Source organism: Triturus cristatus, chromosome 3_1, assembly GCF_964204655.1.
Source record: "Triturus cristatus chromosome 3_1, aTriCri1.1, whole genome shotgun sequence".
Taxonomy (NCBI): domain Eukaryota; kingdom Metazoa; phylum Chordata; class Amphibia; order Caudata; family Salamandridae; genus Triturus; species Triturus cristatus.
The window spans coordinates 982,757,697-982,777,061 of record NC_140583.1 but is presented as its reverse complement, the minus strand read 5'-3'; the positions used below and the strand labels follow the sequence as shown (position 1 = coordinate 982,777,061).

Genomic DNA, 19,365 nt, shown 5'->3' with positions numbered 1-19,365 from the left:
TCCACTATTCAAGCTCCTTAGCGCAAGTTTCTAGACAGCAGGTCAGTGCCCTTCAGCATGGAGGATTTTGTCAGCTACGCAGTAACCAATCATCTTGGACCAAAGTCCCTCAGCAGGCATGGGCACTTAGGGCCTTAATAGGATGTCGGTCGGACTGCCACTGACAGGCCAGCAGTATGGGTCCGTCTGACATCCAAGACATCAGCCCTACTGCCAAATTACAATGCCGGTGGTCAGAGTGATGTCATCGGAGGGACCAACCGTCGTGGTGTCAGTCGGAGGCCTAATCCCTACAATGGAGGTGGTGCCTGTGGAGGCATCACCTCATAGATTAGGATGTCCCTTTCAGACAGCCTTTCCAATTTGGCTTTTCCGACATGGAAAGGCTATCCGAAAGTGACTTTGGGGGCCCCTACCAGGTCTCCCGTTCCCCTTACGCCGCCACTGTGCAGCCTGGGGGGACACATGTGGTGCCCCCAAAACATCTATGCACTGTGTGCCAGGCACCACATGGTGCCTGGCAAACAGTGCACAGATGTTTAGAAACATCCCCTTTACCATTGAAGCTAGTGCTACGGCCCTTTTCCGGGTCGTAGCACAAGCCGCAATTGAAAAGGCTATGTTTCCCACCGTCATGCTGGAAGTCACATCATTATATCGGGAGTGGAACCGCCAACTACTTGTTGGGAGGTTTCACTCCCAAAATAATGTTGGGCGAACGCTCGTCTGACCGGCATCGTAATAAGGCCCTTAATGGGCCTAAATATCCCTGTGGACAAAAGGTAAGGAAAGAGATCTCCTAGAACAAGACCAAGACAGTGCTAAAGACAATTCTCACCAACACTTTGTCAGGCAATCAAGGCCTTTTCCATGCACTTAAGCAGAAAGCATGCTGTTCTTTTTCAATTGCAGGCAGATTCTCTCCCTGTAATGGCTTAAGTAGGGCATTATATAGTTAATATCAGTTTATTGTTTGTGTTGATGCCCACACCAAGCCTAATACATTTTTCACTTATATATTTGAAGGATAATGATGCACTTTGTGTATTAGAAATGTGTTTCAGGGTATCAAATCCTTAATGAAGTACCATGCACATAAAATAACAACTTTGCAGTCACTGAGTAGTGCCAAAATATATGTGACAACTGCTGTAAATATGGAAGATTATCTTAATCTAACTTCACCACAGAATTTTACAATCCCGACAACCAGTATGATACGCATTTGATTCCAAAGATTGCAAATAATATGTCAAATTCCATTTTACTTAGCAGGATATATGTTACTGCATGAAGAAATGTCTGGAAAATATGTAATCTAAATTACACAGAGTTTAGGAACAGCGGAAACAATCTTCATTTGCTACCACTTCCAATACCTTTAATCTTGCCAACTGCGTCACAGAAACTGTGCAGACAGCTTCCTTACAAGAATAGAATGGCATTTTGGATATAAGAAGCATAAAACTTTAAAGTTGGCATATGTGACTGTGTCTAATAAGCAGGCGGCTACAACAGCAGGGGTCAATATACCAGAAGCCCACTTCAACAAATTTGGGGATCACACACAAAAATATAGTTTTCCGCAAAATAAATACAGGATTAACTACAGTAAACTCTGAACTTCTTGGCGCCACTCAAGCACACACGCATATACACAGGCACATGCAAACAGTCACGCTGCTATAAAAAACAAACACACATTCATATATAAACAGATATGTTTTGGCATTTCTAAAACGCAAATCTAGCTGGCTAGGCACGGGGCGCAGTAAAGGGGCAAGCACCAGTGGGGATACATTCTTGGGAAGGGGTGAGCAGTCAGCCTGTCTGGGGTGGTGTTCCTTGAAGAGGTGAGCTGTCAGTTTCTTCATGAATTGTTGGAGTTTGCTGCTGTTCTGATATGAGAGGGGATATCAGTCCAGATCAATGATGTGTGGGATGAGAAGGCTTGCTTTCTCTTTCCTGCAGTGTTTACTCTTTTATCAGGGATTTAATAAAAGACAGTAAGTGTATCACCGATTTGTATTAATCCGAACCACCCACTTGCCCGTCAGACTCACTGCTTTGTATACACAGCCAACAAAACAATGTTTGGAGTAAGATGTCTGAGATAAGTAAGTAGTCAGGGTGTTTGTGAAGTCAGAGGGGTTATAACATAACATAAGAGTGTATTTGTAAAGGGCACGTTCACCCAAGGCTATCTTGGTGCTGAATAATAGATGTTTATTTTTACCCAACTCAATGGAACTCATTTTATTGACATCAGAAGGATGAAAGGATGAAAGACTGAGTGGACTTGCTGGGATTCAAACCTGTGAAAGCACAGACTCTTACAGTCGATGCATTAGTCCACTAAGCCACCAGACTACGTCAGACTGTACTGTGACATTAAAGATGCCATCACATGCGGCACCATCAGTGACATCATCAGGGGCATCACACAAGACATCCGCATTATCATCATCAATCAAATCACTAGAGCAACTAGGATATGTTTAAACAGCTGTATAAGCAGACTTCTGTGCAGCCTTGTGAAAGGCTGTACAAAGAATGTTCAAACTCCTAACAATAACTTCAGTTGAAAAAGATTTCCTACCAACACCTTATGCTTACCTTGAAAAATCCAATAAAAAGAAATTGAGCACAAACATTTGCTTGCTTTGCTACTTTCAGAAAAGCATTTGATTCTATTGGGTCCCTGGAACTAAACATCATATTAAGGGAGCCTAGAACAGGGGATACATGTCATACCGAAATCTATGTATACCTCAACTAGTTGTAAGGTAAAGGCAAGCCACATAGCAAGTAGGACCTTGAAGCAGAAATCGTTTTAAAGGGGGCAGCACAAAGTATCCTTGTTCAACCTCTAGATCAAAGACCAGGTCTTATTATGAAAGTCTCACAAATGAAATGCATATGCACAGGAGTTGGTAATTCCAGCTTTGACCAAGTCGTAATTCTACAGCAACACTACTTCTTAGCATACCTAAAAATACTAGAAAGTCCAGAAAAACTAAAAAAAGGATTTTAGAAAAACACGCATATTCTTTCTTTTTGCCACAGAGGTTGAGTACAGCACAGGCTACATCACCGGCCAGACTTATCTGGGACCCAGAATCTGAAAATGTAAAACTGGAAATAAAAAATTAACAGAAAAACCCCATAGTACTTTCTCCATCACGAATGAATTGTGACTGTTTTTTATAACCACAATAAGAAGGAATGCTAAAACGACTACATCTTCCCAATTCTACTTTATATGACAGAAATAGGAGGTCACACAGCAAAAACATAAGCTCACAGAAAAACCACACACTTCCATTTCTACTAACAGTTTAGAACATGTACGGAAACTCACTGATCAATTCATCCGTACAGAGTTTACTTCGGGTACATCCCCTTATGGTCACTGTCCAGAAAAGATTTTTTTAAACGATATTTGAACAGCATGAAAAATTACCCTAGGTCAGTCTCATACCATGCCTTTAAGGCCAAAATATAAACTCTCAGACAGGAACAAGAATACTGCCTTACACTCTTAGAATTGCACTGCAGCCTAAACCGACAAGTACCTAAAATTGGAAAACGCAAGCAGGAGGGGATTGCACAGGGACTTGGAAAAGGACCAATAAAAAGCAATGGATGATATACAGGGAGGCACAACAAGCTACAATGTCACACATCAGTGAAAAGAAAGCTTAAACTTATAGAATACCTCACTGTGGTCAAAAACCAAAAGCAGAGATAAACGCTCCCCAAATGCAGCGACCACAGGCCAGAAATAGCGACTGGCCCACACAGATTAAACCACAAACCCAGAGAGGATAAAACCTGCGCACTGCTTGACCTCGGAGATGCATAAACTGAGATACACTTTCTCCTACGCTGCCCTGCTGACAAAGCCACCCAGAAACAGATAGAACCAAACTCTCAATTCTCAAAGCTTTTTAAGAACCTAAATTGACCATAAGTGCACATTTGTCTTGTGTCAAAAAATGTGAAGATAAGATACTAATTTGTTCACACATACAATAACAACAATTTGGCGCAATGTTATGTGAGGCAATCTACTCACAGTGGCCAAATAGAGGTTCTGGTGGGAGGGAAGTTCAAGAAAAGCAAATGAAGCCCTAAAAACCTGTGAGTTTGTAGGCATTCAGAACGTTTTCAGGCACTTTCCTACTCTATATACTGTCGATTTACCCCTGTTAAGGGTAGGATTAAAAATATATGTGTGTCTAGAGTAGGAAATAGGAAAGAACACCCTGAAAACTGGTTGGGAAAGGGCTTCTTTCAGGGAAAATACATTTTCCCTAGGGACAGAAAAATAGTTTTAAGTGCAAATGCCTTATTTTAAAAGCCTCTAGCAGAGTGTTAAAGCACTTGTAACAGCTTGCCCTGCAGGAAACTTTGAATTCCCAAAATCGTTTCCGAGCTACTACAGGTATACTGCACCCACATCATCGGCGGAGCACTAATAGAACTTCTGGCCAATTGCAAAAAAGGCAAACACCTCAAAAGAAGACTAAATCTATGGGAGTACATTTATGACTTTTTCTGACATTCTATATATAGAATTCTCCGCACTCGGGTTCATTAGGATGGCGGATGGACTGGAGTCCATCCGCCATCCTGGTGTAAACCGGGACCGTCCGCCATACCTGCAGCGGTCCCGCACACCGGATCAGGATGCGACTGCCACCGTGGCGGTCGGATCCTGCATCTTAACATTGCAGCAATTGCTGCTGACAGCAGCACCCACCGCGATGCGAAAATGCCATGTTGTGTATTTCACAGGACTACGTGGCAGGCACCACACCATGTAGGGGGGTACCATGGGCACCCCCAAAGGGCACCCTGGCCTCCCCCAACACAAGGGGGGCCCGCAACGGACCCCCAAACCCAATCCCCGCCAGCCTTTCCATGGCAGTTCCAATGCCATGGAAAGGCTGTCTCCAGCCTTCATCGTAATTTGGCGGATGGTGCCTGCTAGGCACCGCCGCCATTTTACCGGTGAAGACCGCTCCGCCAGGCAATCCGGAGCTTACCTGATGCGGACGGTCTTTGCGACCATCACGGGGTCGTGGTGAGATTCCCCCCCCCCCCCCCCGCCATCCTAATTTGGCGGGGGGAAACTTGTGGTCGGCGTACGGAAGGACTGTCACCGCATGGCTGGCGGTGACAGTCCTTCCGCCATCGTAATCGACCCCTTTGTGAGCATTCTTAAGACTTCACTAATAATCAAAAGAAAAACACTGCATCATCTTAGAGACCTCCCACCAATTGTTAGCAGGCGGACACAGTTTGTCTATGTAACTAGGTATGTATGATGGCCGAGGGTATCACTATATATACAGATGACAGAGGGAGTTTCGGTACAGCCAGAGAAGCTTAGTGCAGCTCTCTAGACACAGACATAGGGAGAGGGGAATGGTCCAGAGAGTAAGCAGGTAGTACAGATGCACATTCTGCACACACTGCATATATTGTGTAACTTATATTGTGTACACTACCTAACTTGAATTAAAAATAAGTACAGGGTACCACAGGCTAAAGTTACTGAATACCAAGGCTGGCAATTCCACGTCAATTCGATTTTTCTACACCTCCTGTAAAGCATGATGAAGGTCGAATCTATTGTGTATGCAAAATACTAGGCCTGGGTGTAGTTTCAATTACGCCGGAGTATTCACAGTAATTTTGGTCATTCTGTGTTACTCTTTGGTGTGGAATTACCATAATTACACAATTATCTTCTCACCTTATTATGAGTAATATGGAGGGCAAAAAGTCTACCGCACATTTAGCGAGCACAAGTAGCCACTCGCACTCGCTATTCATGTTCTACTGCTTTTAGCACTGCACTATTTCTTAGTGCATAATGCACCGTCATATCCATTTTGGATGCAAGGGTGCATTTTGTGCTAAGCAAATAGCACTAATTGCTGAGAGTAAGCTGAGGGAAAGTCCTTCCCCAAGACCACATTGAGCACTATTTCATAGCACAAATGCATTCTTGCGCCCATTTTGACGCAAGGGGGAATTTTGCGTTAAGAAAATAGTGCTAAATGCTAGGATTAATTTGGAGGAAAATCCCACCCTAATAGCACATTTAGCTAGCGCGAGTGGCTTCTTGCGCCCCTTATTCATGTTCTTCTGTTGCATTTAGTGGTATTTCTTCTAACGAAATGCATTCTTGCGCCCATTTTGAACACAGGGAGACATTTTTGCACTAAGGAATGGCACTAAATGCAGAATTACTCTTCTCATGTAATTAAACGCAACCTTGTAGGATTCTCAGTCAATTCCGTGTGATTACGCTACACTGAATTGGAGATTTCTAAACTTTTAGATTCTAATTTTTATAATTTGTTTGTACATTTCCCTTAGTTTATGTTTGTTTGCCTGTACTGTCTTTTGTACTTTTATGGGTTTAAAAATCGAATAAAGTATTTTGATGATGATGATGCTACACTGAATTATGGGAGTTTTACCCACCCCAACAAAATACTAGCTAAGAACTCTGGACAGCTCCTCGTCTTTAGATGGACAGATTTTTATGAAGCTTTAAATCTGCCAACCTCTCTCTATGTATATGTGTATATACCTACACTGAAATCCAACTAAACCATTTAGCTGCCTACAAGAATCTGCTAGATGATTTCCAATCAGTCTTGCAGCCTCTTTGCAGCACTGAGACCAGAATGCATCAAAATAGTGGACAATGCACACTTTAACCATTCTAGAAGTGAGTGATTCCTGCCTTGTCACTCTCTTTGTCTCGCTCCACTTTGGCCCGCTCCATAAACCATACAACACTTCTAAACACTTCTAAACACATTTGATAAAAGCCTAGGTTTTAGAGGAGAGATACTAAGATGTTGTTCTCAACCAATAAAAATCTTGAACCGTACTTCAAAGTGTACAACACTCTAACAACAACAAGAATTCCCTCGAGGATCTGTACTCTTCTATAGGTTCTAATTGGAAGATGCACAGTTGTTTCTGAACGTATCCCCCCAAAAAGACAATTAATTCCATGCTCAAGTCTTGGGCAACACAGAATCCTGTGTGGCCCACTAAACCCCTTCAAAATGGAATTCAAATGTATTTTCCCTCCCAGTTGTTCAACTCTGGTACAGTCATGTCTTAAGGCCCTCAATACTATGGTCTGTGCTACTCCATCGTCGAATCTGCTAAATCCCAAGGCTTCCAGGTGGACACGTATCTCAGTCTTCAAACACACATCAACACCTGAGCAAAGCAAGCACAATATGCAAATTCATTGACAGATGTACTTAAACATCTGATACCTACAGACGGCTTTTAACAAGTTGTCCTATCTCTAGTCCTCTCGAGACTGGACAATGGCAAATCCTTGCATTCGCATGCATACCTCAAACGACATCTTATTCTCTTGTAAGTCTCTCTTTATACAGTGGCAAACCTCATCTAAGGAACCAAATATTGTGACCACATTACTTCACTCTGAATCCCAAACTATGTGTCAAAAATTGATCATCTCAGGATGCAAGAGACAACTTTAAAGCACAAATACTGTTTTGCTTGAGCACCTTATTAATATTAAAGAGGGGACCACCAAGCAATTCCAAACAAATGATCAAAGACTTTGGAAAACTAACTCCTCCCTCTAAAGAGAATTGAAGAGACAATTGTTACTAAAGCACACTTAGGCATGAGTTTTCCATTTTCTCTCCAACACATTAGAGATTCCAACTAGACATCAAGTGTTCAAAGACCCTACACCTATTTAAGTTAACCACCCCAATTTTTCATTCATGTTCCTTCCTCAGTTTTGTAAATGTGGTGAGTTGATGAGACTGCTGTCCTTTACAGATCATTAAAAGCTGTGTTATCTTTGCAACTTCATTTCTGTAAATGAGGTGAATTTATTATTTTTCAGGAACTGAGGCCCGAAACTTCGAGTCTGTAATAGTGGCCACAGCATTTCTCTCCAAACTGTGGACTGCTAATCAGAGGACTTCGGGTCTATGGACTCGCAATGGACATTGGGAGAAAAAGCTCCCTTGTGCAATCAGATTTGATTTTTTTTAATACATTTTGGACCGTAGCCGCAGCCTGCAGCCCAGAGTTCTCTAACCTTCACAGACTAACAGTCCAGATATTTCTAACATTGAAAGACTTTCCAGCTCACCTCCAAATGTTTTTAAACACAAATTTCTTGAACACTAATGAATGGTTTCACATCAAATCAGGCAAAAGCGCTTCCTTGAGTAAAGTTCTAGTTTCATGACAAATGTGATATAAATCTGTTCATTGGCTTTTCTTTTTCAGTGAGCAAAGTTTTCTATGGGAATTAAAATTGGAACATGCACTTTTTTGATACCCTTTCCGCCTGGAAACGCCGTAGAAAACTTGCCATGCCTATCCCAAATAGGATGAACCCCATTTTGTAAAAACTGAATGCAGATTCATTGAGTGGGGCCAAACCTAAAAACAAATGCCTGAAAAGTCAAATCTGAAGAGCTCTGTGCATTCTCAGTAATATATATAGGCATTATATGTGTGGTTCTCATCAACCTTTGTCATGGGTCCAGCTCTCACAGCTAAGTAACAGCTTGATAATGATTTCTTTTGAAGAAGGCATGAGATATCATAAAAGCATAGGGCAGGAATGACGGCAGCACTCTGCAGTGCTAACAGGAGTGAGGTGTAACGCCTGCAGAAGAGATAAGGGGTGGGAGTGGCTGAGGGAGAATGTGTCTCAGGAGGGCATGTTGATAGGGACATTAACCTTTAAGGTGCTGAGACATTGATCACAAAGAAATTCAGGATAAGAATCCAGGAGGGTGTGTCAAAAAGAAAACACGAGAAATGCAATCCAGAAAGAGGACAGACTTATCCTAGTGGCGAGAGGGCGGTAGAGGGTTATTTTCACAGGACACATTTCAAAACACACAGAGACAGCCACAAGCATTGTAGAGGATGAGGCTTAACTGCCAGAGCTGCTGACTTTGGAACTGGGAAACCAGGTTCGAGTCTCTGCGTATGCTCAACATCCTATGATCCTGGGCAAATCACTTAATCTTCCTGTGCCTACCAAAAATGAATGTGTCCTTGTGTAAAATAACTGGTGCTCATGTAAAGTTCTCCAATGACTTTGGGTCAAGGTTGCCTATACGAACCTGCAATAAAGAAAAGGAGTCCATCCAGTAGAGAGGTTTTTTTTTATATGCACAGGCATGGGAGAAGCAAAAAAGAACTGAGAATTCAGTTGCATTGCCCGACATACTACTGTTGCAAATGGCAAGGCCCTTAATTGGCGAAATTTGGAGCAATGGGAGAGCCTAACTCTGATTTGCAGCTAATAATCTGATTTTGCAGATAAATAGAATGCAAAGATGCAAAAACATTTTATAAATATTAAAATCCTGTACCTGCTCCCTGGTGAATCTCGTATCGCCAGTGGAGTGTTTCACCAAAGCAGCTCATAGCAATTTTTCTTTGGCTTCGAGTTTTCATTTAAAATCCTGATCGGGTCTGGTTATGCATTTTGTGGGCAGTGTACGGCGCAGTGGCACCTCCTCCGCTAAGGCAGAGGAGTGTCGCCCCACTGCTCCTTGAGCAGGTCAAAAAAATAAAGATAAAATGATAATAACAAGATGTTATTATCATTTTTTTTTTCTGTGTGACTCACAGCCAGGTTAGGGTGGGGCAGGGTTGAGATTGCCGCCGTAAAAAGGAGGAGGAATGGTTTTTACTCTTTAAGTGCGCATGACAGTTCGGCTGGCCCGCGCGGGCCAGCCAAACCACCATGCGCACTTAGCATGTTCTCCACCTGGCAGTGTTGCACAGCCCAGTGGAGAAAATGCCCAGGCTCCCAGGCACTGCCTGAGTGGCCAAAAAGGCCACTCAGCCCAATCATGAGGCTGCTAATGCAGCGACGTGATTGGCTGGGAGAGTCTGGGAACCTGGGTGCTTCTGGTGGTGCCAGTGCCGAGACTGAGGTCAGAGGAGAGGCGGCGGGCGAAGTTGACAGGTAAGTTTGTTTTTTATTTTATTTTCAACCCCACCACCCCTGTTCCAAAGGAAGCCACCACCGGTATGGCATGGTGCTTTTAATGATTGTTTTCAATAGAGATGAATTGAAGGACCATATTGTTGATGTGGCAAGCTAGCATAGTCAGATTTTAGCAAGGGAATAAAATGAATATAGGATCTATCATAATACCAAGAGGCCAGATCCATGCCAAATTATCAGAGTATACAAATAATTTATGAACAATGAACTTACGTGGGAATCATTTACATAGGAATCATTTACATAGTCAGATCCAGCTCTTGTGGATCAACGTTGGACAGCCTTGAGCTAAGAGATGGTCTGTGCAGTGGGGGGCAACCAGTGCATAAGATGTGGGGTGTGCAGAGGTGATGGGTTGTACAGAAGAAACCAGCATTGCATTGAAGACAAGCTAAGCAGAAGAGGTAGGGTGTCAGATGATGAGGGATTTTTGGCGGAAGTGGGTTGAGCAGAGGGAACAAAGTCAGGTGAGTCACCTGCTAGCACAAGGTGCAATTTGAAAATGAATAAATAAATTAATGAATAATAAATTTAAAAAATCTGAGAAACCCATTACTAGCGCTGCCTAAAACTAAGGCTGATGAGTGGATACTTTTATTATACAGAAAGGCTGACACTTTAATGGGGTAAAATTAACAATAGTTCAAAGGGTTGTATGATGCAACCACGAATTCCCCAACTCCGCATGCCTAAACAACGCAGTCTGAATAACGACTGCGTCTTAACCACGCATTCCTCTACCACGCATGCCTTTACCACGTATTTTTGTTGTAAAGGCATGTATGGTAAAGGGGCATGCGTGGCTACGTTCGCCACCCCCTCCCCACGGCCCTAAGGGACAAACTCCCACCCCCCCTCCAGCCATGAGGTGCAAATACCCATACCCCCTCCCAACCCCCACAAAGTTCCCTCCTCCTGCTCTGATGCCTAAAACCCTGTCCCTTAACCCTTCCCCTTAAACTGACCCTGCCTAGCCCTAAAAACTGCCTGCCCTCCCCTAAGCCTTAAAAGCTAACCCAACTATCCATACCCTCCCCCTGCCTGAGGACTAATACCCCCAAATAACCCCAAATTAAAAAATCTACCCCAACACCCCCCCAGCCCTAAAAACTACTCTGACCCCCCAGGCCCTGAAAACCACCCCTGATCCCCCCCAGCCCTAAAAACGTGCCCCACCCCCAGCCCTAAAAACGAGCCCCACTCTCCAGCTCTGAAAACTAACTACAACCCCCCCAGCCCTGAAAACTACCTCCAACCCCTCAAGCCCTGAAGACTAGTCCTGAACCCCCCAGCCCAGAAAACTACCCCCGACCCAAGCCACAAAACTACCCCCTGACCCAACCCCAGCCCACAAAACTACCCCTGTCCCACCCCATCCCAGAAAACTACCCCGACCCCCAGCCTACAAAACTACCCCGACCCACCCCCAACTCACAAAACTACCCCGACTCACCCCGCAGCCCACAACTACCCGACCCACCCCAGCCCACAAAACAACCCTGAACCCACAACCCACAAAACAACACCGACCCCCCAGCCCACAAAAGTAGCCCGACCCACCCCCCAGCCTGACTTACCTCACCTCGCCCTGCTTCCGTCCGTCCATTCCGCAGCTAGACCGCGCATGTGTGGTTAAGGCATAAGCATGGTTAAGGCATGCATATTAGGGCTCGCAGAATCAGAGCACTTGTGGTTTAGACCGCAGTGTTCCAACTGTTTCCCGTTCAAAGTAGTGCACAGACCCGTAAAACCAGTCCACTTGATCCTCCTTATAGGAAAAAATCCATGAACAATTGCAAAATGAAATGACCCAGCACCACAATTTTGTTACTGTATGATAAACTTCAGTTCTAAAAATGTCAACACAATTGATTAACATAATGCACAGATCCATTATGTTTGTTCAGAAGAGATTGCTCTATTCATGTTCTTTATTTTGAACTGAGGTTTATCATATGGTAACAAAATTGCGGTGCCGGGCCGTTTGATTTTAGTAAGGTCGATTAGTACTAAATATGTCTCTCTCTTCCACCTCCCTCGAGTTCCAGTCTTTTTATTTCACTCTTACGGGTTCCTTTTCATCCACACTTTCTTCCTTTGCTATTGTTTTCCTGCTTTTCTCTTGCTTCTTCCTATTCTTCACTTTTCTGCCTTTTTCTGTCTTGCTGTGGACTAAAGTGTGATGATGAAAAATGTGTTCCTGTCCCCTAAAATGAGTGCCACTGGTGCAATGTAAGCCCTGAGTAGAACCAACTGTGAGGCGGGATCTAGGTGGTCACTCAAAGTGACTGACAGGAGAAGACCTACACTCCTAGGTACAGGGTGGTGCCAGTAAATGGGCATTTCATTTGGGGAACCTATAGCCAGAACCCATATGTGAAAGGGCGCTTGATTGAACCCTGACAACCATCAATATCTAGGCCTATCACAAAGAAGGTGGAGGGGAGGCACTTTGCCCTTGGCTCTGTGCATCTGAAGGACACACACTCCTAGACAATATGTATATGTGTAACAAAGCAGTAGTATTTGCCAAGCCAGGAGGTCTTGCCCTTTAACCAATTGGCTATGCCAAAGTTTTTTGATGATATTTTGCAACTTTGGCAAAGATACAAATTTTTTAAAAAATAGTGAAATGACATGTACACATGTGTGAAAGTGCTTTACAAAAAACAGAGCAGGCACGCAAAAAATGATACCTGATAAGGCCTCCAAAAATAGGATAACTGAAATAAAATGTTGTTCAAAGACCACAATTGGGGTGAGAAGAGGAACAAAAAAGCAAGTGGCAGAGTGTGTTGAGAATATGTTAATGGGGGAGGAAAAGGTGTGGGCTGTGATCAATTGAGGAGCTCGAGAGTGGCGTTAATAAAAAAATAAACAAAATTAAGAAGGAGCAGGGAAAGCAGTGGACGAGCTAAGAGTAGGGAGAGGAATAAATAAGCCAGAGTGTTAGGGAAAACAATAGAAAAGCTGGGGTCCGAGTAGAGGAGTAACAAGGAGCACGTGCAAGTGAGGTTTGGGAGAATCACAGCACGAGGGAAAGAGGACAAGAAAATGCATGCACTATCATGCAGTGCTGGAAGAAAAAAGTAATACCATGAATGAGAGTAGTGGAAGTGTACAGAAGAATCAACAAACATAGGAAGAGGAAAGAAAGCCATCAAATGAGATGCAAGCAAATGAGAGTGACAAGAAAGCCAGCCAATGGTAAGCACTGGGCTGGCTCTAAGCTCACTGTAAGTCTGTTGACACCAGTCAGCTGTAAGCAGTTAATGAAGCCAAACGTCTAGGCAGTGCCAGATGCTCGTGGCTCCTGGGGAAGGAAAACTGGATGTTTCTCTCAGAGAGCTCACTTTATTTCTTAACACTACAAGTGAGCACTGTGTGAACTTTTTCATTTGGGTTCCACAAAAGCTCCAGATACCGGTGTCCACATCACATAAAACTGCCTTTAAAATACTAAAAAATTTCCTTTAATGTTATTAAATGAAAGCGTGTGTAAACTTCAACTCAAGAAACACAAGACAGCAAAAATGTACGTTTGAAAAATATCCACCGAAATATCGACCATGTCACCCATAAATCTCCAAAGATATTTAGAGATGCCTCAAAGACCTAAGCACGTGACCACTGATATATAAAAAGATTGGAGCCAGGACAGTCCATAAACAGTCGTACACAATGTGAGAAGAGTCTGGCTGAATATTAAAATGTAAAACAAGGTGAAAATTTGGAGGGGAGATAAATATTTTGGTAGCAAGTGTTTTTGAGATGATGGGACAGAATTATCAACACTTTGCTTGTGCGGCTAACTGCAAGATGTGGGTGGTGGATCTGTTTTGTTTCTTTGAAAATGGAAGACCAACTATATAACAATTTTAACAGCCTATGGAGACTTTAATTGCAGATGTAACTCCAGTACGCTAAGTAGTATGCCCTTTTCTCTTTAGCTCAAAGTTTTCCTGACCCAGGTGCTGAGGCATAATGCTGTGTCATAATGCTGGGCCTTACAAAGAGGAGAGGCCTTTTTTGGCCAAAATCATTGTACCTAAGTGAGATTTTAGGTGCATGAATCCTCATCTCGCAGGGAGCCCATCACTAGCACAAGGAACGCCTGTATGTATTTTGTGAATGTTATGTTATGCAGACTTGTATAGCGCACTGATCACCCGAGAGGGTATCCAGGCGCTTGGGCAAGTATGTAGGTGTGTGGCCACTAAGGTGCTTATACAAAGAGCCAGGTCTTCAGCTTCTTGCGGAACTTGAGAAGTGAGGAGGAGGGTTTGATGTGTTGAGGGAGGTCGCTCCATGTCTTGGGTGCGATGTAGGAGAATGCGTTACCTGTGTTGCTTCGAAAGATGTGTGGAGCGTATGAGAGTGAGGGCAGTGGTGTAACAAAGGCCCACGCAGCCCCACAGTGCATGGGGCCCCTGAGCTCCAGGGGGCCCCCTCAGCTCAGTAGCATGGCTTGAGAGTTCCTTAGTAAGTCCGGAAGGGGGCCCCTCCAACTACTTTGCAGGGGGGCCCCCTCAAGTTTCGTTACACCACTGAGTGAGCGAGAGCATACCTGAATGCTACCATTGAATTTCTGTATTTTTTTTAGTTACTAATGTCTCAAATCACCGCAGAATAATCTGAACATGCATATATTAGCGCCACACAGTTCCACTAAAACTACGGAAATATAAACAAGGCATAAAACAGCACATGCTGAGTAATTTAAAAAAAAAAAACAGGCAGCATTACAAGGCAGCATTGGACGGTAACCCAGTCATTTAAATCACACTCGCGGATACGGTTTTTCAAACAGCCAGCATGACTTTTGAAAGAAATGTGACAGAGAAAAGACAAGTTTGCAGCTTTTCGAAATAGTTATGCTAGAGCAGGGGGCGCCTGGGACTCTATAGTCTGGAATTGCCCGACAGAGAAAGGGAACCCTCTGTGCTCTACTCGTGTTTGGAAGGGAGTTTCTAGGCCTCGAAGGGATTGAGTTGGACAGAAACCTTCGAAGGAATTCGACGCCTTGCCCCGGCTGGCGCAAGGGCATGTTTCCTTTAGCTCACGGGGGTGCAATGCGCCTTGCGACTAGGACTGAGGCGGCTTTGAGGTACTGAACACCCAGCACGTGCTTCCCAGAACTGCGCCTCACACAAACCGGCAAGGTCAGTAGAAGGATTTCGTTGGACTCGGACCATGCTGGACCATTTTCCCCTCCTCCATTCGAAGATAAGAAGGGAGGCCTTTGACTGAGGGGTACCCATCTTTCTCTTGTAAGGAGGGTGCCCATTTTGTTCACCAGCATAATTAGCGGAGTTCTCGGTTTTTTAGCCTTCAGGAAGGCCGAAAAGATTCCGGGTTAACTTCGCTTGTACCCGAGCGAATATCTTTCTCTTTTGTGAAATAATTTTCACTCAACCACAAGCTCGTTTTCCATTCCAATCCAACTGAGCGAGATTGTAAAATTGATGCAGAGGTTTCCTCTTCAAATTTGCTTTTTGCACAGCATTTAGATGAACATTGGCACATAAGAAGGGAACGCTAATTGCCTTCTGTAGAATATTTCTTATGCAGAATCATTTAGTTAGCGTTCAGTGAGAATATGAGGAACAGACATTGTTTCAAAAGTTTGGATTTTCATGAAAAATGAAAAACTGCAAAAACTGTAAAGATTTCCATGTAACTTTGCAAAGGTTGTGAGAAAGACAGTTTTAAAACTTCATGCACCCTTAACCGGTGAGTAGACAGGTGAATTCAAAAGGGAGCTAGAGGAAGCAGAAACAGACGAATACCCATAGTCCAGAAAGCGTCCAAGCCATAGCAGGGAGCAAGAGAAGGAACCAAGAAGATGGCCTTAATAGCGAATGGTCTGATGATGGGAAAATGGCACCCTGACACCAAACGGTTTAGGAACAAAACATCTCAAAACACTGTCATGCATTGTGGCCCAACAATTGGCGCTCAAGAGCACAATTTATTGTGTTTAAAAGATATCATGTGTTACCATGCTACATGGCAAAGCAAATGGTAGCAAAGCGCACAATAAGTGCATATAACAAGATAAGAAACACAAATGCTTGGGATCCCATCTTGGAATCCTTGTAATATCTCGTGCTCGCAGTGCCACGCAGCAGCTTCTGAGCGCTCACACAACAATAGACAACAAATACGGAGGATCAGAAAAATCTTCTGAGCAAGCCAGTGCCAGATGCCAGCACGGCCCAGAAGGGATTGGAGGTAGGGGGGCAGGGGCAGAAGGGGGGGGGGGCGAGGTGGAAGTGGGCAGCAAGAAAAAAAAAGTACCTTCTTCACGCGTCTCTCCTCCCTAGTCCTACCTCGCTGACCTGAACAACAGGAAGCACGCCCAGGCTCCCAGTCAGCCAATCACAACGCTGCCTCTACAAGGAGCTGGCGGTACCAATGTATTATCATATACGAGAGCGGCTCACTGCACCACGCTCTGAACTATGGACTGTCCTGTTTCTTCTAGTGGGAGGTCATGCACAACATACGAGGATCCTTTGATTAGAAAGAGGCTAGTACTGACTAGGTGGAACTTTCCCTGTCCTCTTTCTGTTACTACAACTTCTAGCCAATAGGAATCCTCGGAAAGATCTTTATCAAAGACCCGCGAAAACCTACTTTTTTTAACTTTCAGCCAAACGCCCGGCATTGAGAAAGGCATCCGCCGAAACGCGTCTGCCAGGAGCTGATGACGTGGACATCGCGCTGTTTCTTTTTGTGCACCCTGGAGGCATTAAAATTGTGTTCACCAGCCCAAGCAAGTGTCAGACCCGTTTTTTTGTGTGAAAGCGGGATTGGAAGTATATGTGAAGCGGTGGTCGGCTCCGCTTATCTGGCACGCCCCTCGGTCTGGAGCTCCGCGTATTGCCGGAAAATTTTGTGGCTTGTGGGTATGGAGTGCACAACGCGGCGCCCCCCGACCTGGATTTGGTAGAGGTATCGGGGAGAGGGAGCAGATTGACTGCTAGTGGGCTGACCAGCAACGATGGAGTTTGCCAGGATGTTTCTCACAATTCTACAAGGAGCTGGCGGTACCAATGTATTATCATATACGAGAGCGGGTCACTGCACCGCGCTCTGAACTATGGACTGTCCTGTTTCTTCTAGTGGGAGGTCATGCGCAACATACGAGGATCCTTTGATTAGAAAGAGGCTAGTACTGACTAGGTGGAACTTTCCCAGTCCTCTTTCTGTTACTACAACTTCTAGCCAATAGGAATCCTCGGAAAGATCTTTATAAAAAAAAACGCGAAAACCTACTTTTTTGAACTTTCAGCCAAACGCCAGGCATTGAGAAAGGCATCCGCCGAAACGCGTCTGCCAGGAGCTGATGGCATGGACATCGCGTTGTTTCTTTTTGTGCACCCTGGAGGCATTAAAATTGTGTTGACCAGCCCAAGCAAGTGTCAGACCCGGTTTTTTGTGTGAAAGCGGGATTGGAAGTATATGTGAAGCGGTGGTCGGCTCCGCTTATCTGGCACGCCCCTCGGTCTGGAGCTCCACGTATTGCCGGCAAATTTTGTGGCTTGTGTGCATGGACTGCTCAACGCGGCGCCCCCACGACCTGGATTTGGTAGAGGTATCGGGGAGAGGGAGCAGATTGACTGCTAGTGGGCTGTCCAGCAACGATGGAGTTTGCCAGGATGTTTCCCACAATTCTACAAGGAGCTGGCGGTACCAATGTATTATCATATACGAGAGCGGGTCACTGCACCGCGCTCTGAACTATGGACTGTTCTGTTTCTGTTCTGTTCTGTTCTGTTCTGTTTCTTCTAGTGGGAGGTCATGCACAACATACGAGGATCAATTGATTAGGCAATATAACTCACGCGACCGTAATCCTCTGCTGATGCTAATACTGTATTTAGACACTTATTGCCCATGTCTTCTTCCATTAAATTTTAGCTATACATATATTACAAATATTTTTTTTTCATAAAGACACATATGTCATCAGCAGAGGATTACGGTCGCGTGAGTTATAGTTGCCTACAGTAACTATAACGGGGGAATTTCATTGGTTTTTTATCAGTAAAATGTCCAGCTAACTATAACATGTGTGAAACCTATGGTTTTTTCAGTGAATTTGCAAGTTTTTTTTTTGAAAATTTTATTGAACAATAAATCAATTACAAGCATGGGCCTACAACCACCGGGGCCGGCCGCTAGATTCAGAAAGGATCATACAGTACTTAAGGCAGTAGTCGACTCCCGGGGCCCAGTCCCGTACACGGCTCATGATAGTCCTAGGGAAGCAGGATACATAGGTTTAACATAAATAACAAATAAAAACAAAAGGCGAGGCATAAGGACAAAAAGTGTGGGTCAGGCTACCTCCGGGGGACTCTACTTCAGACCTTCAAATAGCTATCAAGAGGAAGGAGTACTGATAGGTCGGGGGGGGGGTCCACGGGAGAGGAACGTCTATATTCGGTTATTCCAAAAGTCGCAAGGAACCATCAAGGGTCAGGGGGACAAAGCAATATCGGTGTCCACTAGGGGGGGAGTACAGATACCCCCACGATACGCGTTCCATTGCCCCCAGATTCTACCCCATGCCCCCGGTTTACCACGAGCCACATACACAGTCTTCTCCCTGAACATGCACCAGTCCATGTTCTCCTTCCATACGGACACGGTGGGAGGCCGCTGGGAACCCCATAGCTGCGCTATATCTCTCTTGGCAATCATGTTCCCCAGGGCCGCCCACCGAGTCTGAGCCGCGTTATAATCATTGGGCTCCCACACATTCAGGACACAGCGACGCACCTCCGGCAACAGCGCAACCCCGGTGACTTGTCCCATGACCACATGAACCCGGCGCCAGTATTCAGCCACCTCTCGGCACTCCCAAAGGATATGGAGAAAGGTGGCACTGAGCCCACATCCCCGCTTACAGAGCCCGTCTTCAGAAAATCCCATCGAGACCAAACGGGGACCCGTCACATACACCCGGTGGAGAATCTTAAGCTGGACCAGGCGGAGACGGGCTGGAATGGCCACTTCCTTGGGGGACGACAGTGCGGACTGCCAGTCCTCGTCGTCCAGTTCCACCCCATCCCCCGTCCACGCCTCCCGGAGGCGCACCAAGAGGTCAGCCCGATTATTGATAAGTTTTTTATAAATTAAAGAGATAGTACTGTCGGGGACATGACCATCGAGTATGCGGTCCTCGAGGGGCGACGAAGCCGGGATCTTGGTCCCCTCCCCAAAAACAGAGAGCAGGGCATGCCGAACCTGGGCGTAGCGAAAGAACTCCCTTTCCGTAAGTTCGTATT

At 44.8% G+C, this 19,365-nt stretch overlaps 1 protein-coding gene across 1 annotated transcript in view; it reads right to left on the bottom strand.

Moving 5' to 3' along the window:
• The window catches only part of HIVEP3 (HIVEP zinc finger 3), a 1,736,279-nt gene that overhangs the window by 343,569 nt on the left and 1,373,345 nt on the right, over positions 1–19,365 (bottom strand). The gene's annotated exons all lie outside the window — the stretch shown is intronic.